Here is a 7,664-nt window from a genome sequence, read left to right as displayed (position 1 = left end):
CTGTTATTAATGTATTTATAGAAGGACTTTTTGTTATCCTTAACAGAAGTGGCCAATTTAACTTCAAATTGCGCTTTTGCATCCCTGATTTTCTGTCTGCATGATCTAGCTGTCTTCCTGAATTCTTCATAAGTAGTCAGCCCTTTCTTCCATAGCTGGTAAACTCTCTTTTTATCCCTGATTTCCTTCAGAATAAAATGAGAGCCCTTGGGGATGTGAGAAAAGCCCATTATCAGTTGTATTGCAGTCCAACTGTACATTAGCCTAAATACAGCTTATGTATCAATGAGACAAATCTAATAAATCTGAATCAATCTCCTGGCCTTGGCTGGGTGATCACTGTAGAACTGGATTAGCCAGGTTACATTTAGATACAAGTTTCTCACCACATACTCTTTTACTAAAGATTAACTCCTTTGCTAAAGATTAACACCCCTATATAGAAGACAGATAACATGAGCATCCTTTATTAACCCCAAATCCAGCCTTGACTGAAACTGCCACAGACAACTGTGTTTTTATAAGTTAAAGGAGCATGGACCCTCAAAATAAAGCAAAACAAAACCAAACCAGAAAACAAACAACCCTTTCCCGAAAAAAAAATAACCAAACAATTACTTTGGATCACTCTATCCACATTTACTGTGTATTTGTTTTGAAAATATTCCAAAGGGACATTGTTACTTATGCCAACATTGCCCAATGCTTAATTGCACAAATGCTTCCATCTGGAAGAAGGAAAGATTTAGAGGCTGTTTAGCCAAAACAAATTATATTTTAACTCTTAGATATGAATGCATGTGCTTGGGAGGTCTCAGCTGCAGAGTCCAATGAGCTTTTCAAATGTGGGAGTTCCTACGGCTTCTGAAGCTGACTGATGAGTTGACTGCTGGAACAATTACCAGAAACAGTGGGCCAAATCTTCTTCAGTTCATTTGCTCTAAATGAATTGAATCTGCTCTGGATTCCTGGCACAAGAACTTCCACTCCCTTGCGTGAGGCTGTGATAGTCTCCAAAGAGTTCTGGGGCCTCAAATAGAAAACATTTTCATCTTCACAACTGGCCACTGACATGTAGCGCTTTGTATTTTAAAGAACCTCTATTTATTTTAGATAGTATCATACTCTACACAGCCAAAAATCATTTGCTGTAACATTCTGATGTATTATGTAGACAGAATGTTTCTTAGTTTAGATATTTCTAGCACCAAGTTTAGGCAAAATGCTAAGCATTGCTTCTGAAATATTTCAAAACAAGTATGAGAGTTCACAGAACTAAAAAAAAATCTGCTGCAGAATGTTACAATATTTAGGCATCAGGCATATTGCAGCTAACTATATACTTTTGATGCAAAGCAGACTTAAACAAGACAAAAGGTTGCCAACACTGTTCATCTTGAAACAACCTCATCCCAAAAAAAGGATAGAGTGGAGATGTACTTCCCTTTGTACATGTAGGGAAGTCAAGGCACAAACATGTACACAACATAAAATATAAATTTTATGCCAATAGCAGATTCAAAAACAGAATTCCTGTGATATTCCCCCAAACAACAAAACCCAAATTAACCAACGCAAGAATATACATTTAGTTAGAGATCAGGGTAAATAGTCTCTAGCTGGCATAAATCAGTATCCTTGAAATAAGCAACACTACTTTGTCCAGCAGGTCCCTCATTTGGATTAAACTGCTTTTAGTGGCACTACTGGAAGGATGAGACCCAAGCTGATGTCTCCAGCTAAGGATCTGACCAGCGTGTGTCTTTAAGCACTAAAGAATCAGAGCCAGAGGAGAGGAAATGAGTCAGTGAATACAAATGCTATGGTAATATAGACTGCTAGGAAGAGTGTATTTTAGCGATTTTTAGATAACCTCATATCATCACTCTCACATTAGCCCAGGTCATTGCAAAAGAGCCACAAAACCTTTTGACTTCAGATACTGTGTCTTTGCCACTCATTTTTATTTTGTTTACAACTTGATTTTATTAATTTTTTTTTTTATTCTCCAGTTCATTCCATTTGAAGTCTTTGTTGCTATGGAAACAGTTACAATGTTGGTCTACTTGTAGCCTAGTGATACCTCGGAGCGGAAAAAAATAATAGAGAAGAGTATGGGGCAAAAATTGCTTAGATTTGAAATCATAAAACAGTATAGGGCAGTTTACTGCCCCCTCTTTAGCTCTCTAATTCACTGCTGAGAAAAGCAGAAAGGTTAGTTTACCCAGTTTAAATAGGTGGTTTTGCCTGAAGTGAATTAGGGGAGTACTAATACAAACACTTAAACAGGGCTGTGTGCTAAGGGTTGTGCCACCTCAGCAGACGGAAATAACCAGCAGCTGGGCATGGCAGAGCTGTCTGCTGGAGAAGGACTGTCATGGACTTTGAGGCATGCTAATATGCTATATGTAACTAGCAAAGCAAATTTTCTCTGGACTGGTCTTTGATATTCATGCCAACAAGCAAGAAATGGCTCAGGTCCATGCTACAAAACTTTCTTAACCTTCACAATAATTCTTACTGCTTATTAAGGATAGTTTCCAGACCATGTGACTTCCAAAACCAATGCACTGGACCTTTCTGAAGAAGTACCAGTTGACCCAGGATGAAGTCAACCAGGGCCATTCAGACAATTAAACAAAACAGTGGTTTGTACCTCAGAACATAGCATTGTGGTGGGTTTTTTTTGTTTTTGTTTTTGTTTTTTTTTAATAGTATCATAGCCATATGGCACTTAGCCATAGAGCACAACTATCCTGATAAGTATCCTGAAAAGAGCCAAGGACCACAATGACAAGCTAGCTCCTAATTTTCTGCACCACTTTACTGCTAGCTTGCTTACCAGCTTCAAATTCTGCATATATGATCCAGTCAATTCACGTGATTTTGGGGCCAGGGATTTATCTGTGGCCCTCCTTCCTTCAGTGAAGTAGATATAGCCATACCTTTTATAACACAGGAGCCATTAGAACATCTGTGCATACAAGTACTTGGTTTTTCCCCAGGGCACAAACAAACTGCTGCTTATATCCTGAAGAACAGCAACCACTAAAAAAGCTGGTCACAGACAAGAATTCAAATCTATCTCCTAAATGAGCCTGAGGTGCACCCTGGGGAGCCACAGGCTTAGAGAGAAAATTGGAAAGGTATTTGCAAGAGAAGCTGGTTTTGCCTAGTAGCAGCCACAGCTTTGGAGAACTAAAGGATAAGTTCAGTGTATGAAACCCTGTGGTACTATTGCACTACACCTACTATATAAGAAGTTTACTTCAATGAGAAGATATTACTCGATGCTAGGTGTCTATGAAATCAGATTTGTTTTATAAGAACAGGAAATACATAAATTATTCACTGTCAGTTGATTATTTCAGAGAGTTTTTTAGATGGGCTCTCTGTACTTGTTTATTTGTAATATACGGAATGACACTTAAGACGACAAATGTATCAAATCCTGTTTTTGCTCTATTTTAGTATTTTTCTCCACTAAGATTTCTCTTGGTTCAGCATTAAAATAATTTTTTCAAAGGTGACTTTCTGCACAGAAACACTTTCTTACTGCATTTCAGATCTGTCTGTTCAAGGGCAATGGATTTTAAGGTGTATTTATTATCTTCCACTGTATATGCCACTTTTGTTAAAGTTTTCATTTACTGTTACTAACTTCTAGTCAGGAGGAAATCCCTTGAGCTTTCCTGCAATACTCTAATATACTAAATCTTATTAACTAGTGATACTTTTTTTCTCCCAGGAAAAGAACTGATTCATTAAATCCCCTTTGACTTCACTGTGAGTTTGGACTGAAGAAGAAATATAGATATAAGTACTGGTAAAATCTGGAAACACTGAGGAAGTTAATTCCTCTGTGACTTTAGAAGTTCTCCATCAGAAGGGAATAACTCTTGGTTTGGTTGCTTATATTTGGTGTTTGACTGTCCAAATATGGGAATGATGCCTTGGACAGGAGGCAGGAGCAATTCCAGCATGCCTCTCAAAAATGTAAATATGCACTGAAGAACACGGGTCCTCTTCACATAATTCCTTTTTTTTGGACTGATAGAGGGAGGACCAACTCCAGAAAAATGTTTCAGGAATCAGCTTGAGATACAAGCTGAACTTCTCACTGCTTGTAAGGATCCAATCATAGTAGTCTACAGAGGCTTTCTCACAGCCAGTGGTGGGTTTATTGCCATGTACAAAAACCACAGAGCCATATGCTCTTTCCTCATTGGACACCCACAGCAACAATCAGTTGCTTTGGAAATAGTTCTAATAGAGACAGATCCTTCTTGTTGAGTGTCAGATATCAGTGTCAGTATTTTAAAGAGAACACAACTCATAAATATCTAGAAAGCTCAATCAGTCCAAACAAAGTCTGTTCTGGTAGGGGAGGTGAGCATCTTTCAGTATCAGTTTCAAACTTATCAAAAGAACTTTCTGTGATTGGATTCCATAAAACACTGAATGGTCCTGATTTTATTTTACAGTGAATGAAAATGTAACAATTGAAAAAAGTCAAATTTGTACATTTACATGTTTCATGTAATCAGGAGAAATAGAGACATATACAAATGCAGTAATATCACAGACTCTGTGTGACTTGTATTATGCTTGTGTGACTTTTCAGCATGCTTTCCCTGAATTAAATTAAAAGCCAAGAGCTCAATGAACTTCATACATAGGAAACACACTTATGCATGGAAACATATATTTTGCTTGAGAAGTGATTCTCATCCTGATAAGTAACACTTTGGGTATAGCATAAGTCCTCGTACAGCATCTGTCCCCTGCCCACAGACTACAGCAGGTACCTGAATGACCATGCTAGGCTAGATAACTAGTTTTCAGTGGCTAAAATTGAGATTAATCTGACTTAAGAGGCAGAAGGTATAAAAAATGTGAGATTCAATTTAGGAGCCCAAAGTTGGCAGGCAAGACCTGAGAAACAGGAGACTGAAAGCCTGAGTGGCTTTGAATGTTGAAAAAAACCATCTTGCAGACCTTTTTTGATAAGTAAACTGATTTGGACACAATTTTTATTGTGTAAAAATAAACAGAAGCCTCCCTCCAGCCTTCTTACTAGATTAGGTTCACAAATGCTGACATGAGCAAGTTTGAAGTCTAAGAACAAGAGGAAGCGTGGAAAACAGGGCTTGGAGAGTCCTTGAAAGGACATTTCAGTTATTTCTTGCTTCAGAAAAGAATCATATCCTGTTTTAAATCCAGGTTATGCTTTGCTGGACGCTGGCTCTGCTTTTAACACCTTCAGTATTGAAATTCCTGTAGCCTCCCTGGGCAAGTTATCCCTGATCTTCACCAACTTTCTTGAATGCCAGAAAGATTTTCATACTGTCAAATCTGAACCCTGCTTACTGAAATTTACTTCTCATCTCTTTAATCATCTGAATACTGTATTCTCCTCTCTTTTGCAACACCCTTGTATGTGTTTAAGGAGTTATGGCATATGTTTCTTTAATCACTCCTCCTCTGGAAGAAGCAATCCTAGTTCTGTCAATCAGTTCTTGTCCAGACTAGAAAAGAGGGCTCTCCTCTTGGAGCTCTCCAGTGCATGCTGCAGTCTGCTGTAAATGTGTGTTCTGATTAAGGAAATTTCATCTAAACCAAATTGTTATTCAAATAACCTATTAAGATTATTTTGTGCTTTCAACTCTGAAGTATTCACTACTGATTAAAGTGACCTTTTCCATGAGGAGGAATGGAAATGCAGAGTGCTTCAAAGTCAATGAAACAATAATAGGTCTCATTCATGTCTTACTTTGTCTGGCTTGAAATTCCGTTAACTTAGAAATACTAAGAAAGAAAACAGCTCTTCATGATCATAGGGGGACATAGAAAAAAGATGAAGGATAAAGGTCACATCATATCACAGTCATATGTGTCAACTCCTATTTGAAAATTTTAACAACTATGTTAAAGATCAGTGGTATTATACAAATCTACAGTGGTCTATAAAATTGTGAAAGCAGAAATTATAATAATAGCAGGTTTTCAAAAGCCAGAGGGAACTGGTTTTCAATTTCTAATTGTTAATAAAGAGAAAATATCTGAAACAATTCTGCCACCTCTCCTGAAATGGTTCACATTACCTATGAGCTGGAGGAAATACAACTGCATCTTTAATCTGATTATAACTAGTGTAAACAAAAGAAAAATATGAAATCAGCTACTCAATTCAGATATATAGCGAGAAAAAAATCATTTATTGAATCCACTTGAAATCGGAAAATAGCTAGTGAAGAATGCGTTTTAAAATAAGGAAAAGAATGGACACAACACATCAAGGGAAAGAGATGATTTCAAAACTCATACAATCAAAGTTCAAAACATTGTGCTGAGGCCCAGAACTGGAAAAAAGAGAAGTACAAACCACAAATATTTCCAATCTGGTTGAAACAGAGACATTTCAAGTAGATTCACTTTAGTAGAGTGATTTACCTTTTTCTCAAGAAGCAAATAATGGAACAAATAAAGACTTGAGTAAAGAATTAAATAAATTTTCTGAATAAATTTAGGAGAAATTGATTTCCCTTAAGAAAGCAAGCAATAGGAGAACACATATCCGATTTCACTGACATCCTTAATAAGCCATCCAAGTTAAATTTGTTTATCATTTAATGAATCATTGCATTTCCAAAATTAATTACAGCTAATTAATATGCTTAATAGGCTTATTTGACTGAAAAAGGTTGATACATAAAGCCAACCAAAAAAAAATCACTGTAGTAAATAAAATTACATAGTCATGCACTGTATTTTCTCCAAGCCTAGAACACAGAATCATAGAATCATAGTATTAACTGGGTTGGAAGAGACCTCCGAGATCTTCAAGTCCAACCCTTGATCCAACCCCACTGTGATTACCAGATCATGGCACTCAGTGCCACATCCAGCCTTGTCTTAAAAACCTCCAGGGACGGTGAATCCACCACCTCTCTGGGCAGGCCATTCCAATGCCTGATCACTCTCTCTGTAAAGAACTTCTTTCTAATATCCAAGCTAAACCTCCCCTGACAGAGCTTAAGCCTGTGCCCTCTTGTCCTACTGCTGATTGCCTGGGAGAAGAGACCGACCCCCACCTGGCTACAACCTCCTCTCAGGTAGTTGTAGAGAGTGGTAAGGTCACTCCTGAGCCTCCTCTTCTCCAGACTAAACAACCCCAGCTCCCTCAGCCTCTCCTTATAGGACTTGTGCTCAAGTCCCTTCACCAGCCTCGTTGCTCTTCTCTGAACTTGGTGTTGTCTGCAAATTTGCTGATGATGGACTCAATCCTCTCATCTAAATCATCGATAAAGATGTTAAACAGGACTGGTCCCAGCACTGATCCCTGGGGAACACCACTGGTGACCGGCCGCCAGCTGGATGCAGCCCCGTTCACCAGCACTCTCTGGGCCCTCCAGCCAGTTCCTGACCCAGCACAGAGTGCCCCTGTCCAAGCCATGGGCTGCCAGCTTTTCCAGGAGTATATTATGGGAGACAGTGTCAAAGGCTTTGCTGAAGTCCAGACAGACACATCCACAGCCTTCCCCTCATCCACCAGGTGGGTCACCTGATCATAAAAGCAGGTCAGGTTGGTCAGACAGGACCTGCCCCTCCTAAACCCGTGTTGGCTGGGTCTGATCCCTTGTCCATCCTGTAGCTGCTGTGTG

The sequence above is a fragment of the Empidonax traillii genome, unplaced genomic scaffold (genome assembly GCF_003031625.1).
Source record: "Empidonax traillii isolate 1590-97213 ecotype Southwest subspecies unplaced genomic scaffold, ASM303162v1 scaffold14:size4059594, whole genome shotgun sequence".
Taxonomy (NCBI): Eukaryota; Metazoa; Chordata; class Aves; order Passeriformes; family Tyrannidae; genus Empidonax; species Empidonax traillii.
This window is presented reverse-complemented; position numbering follows the sequence as displayed.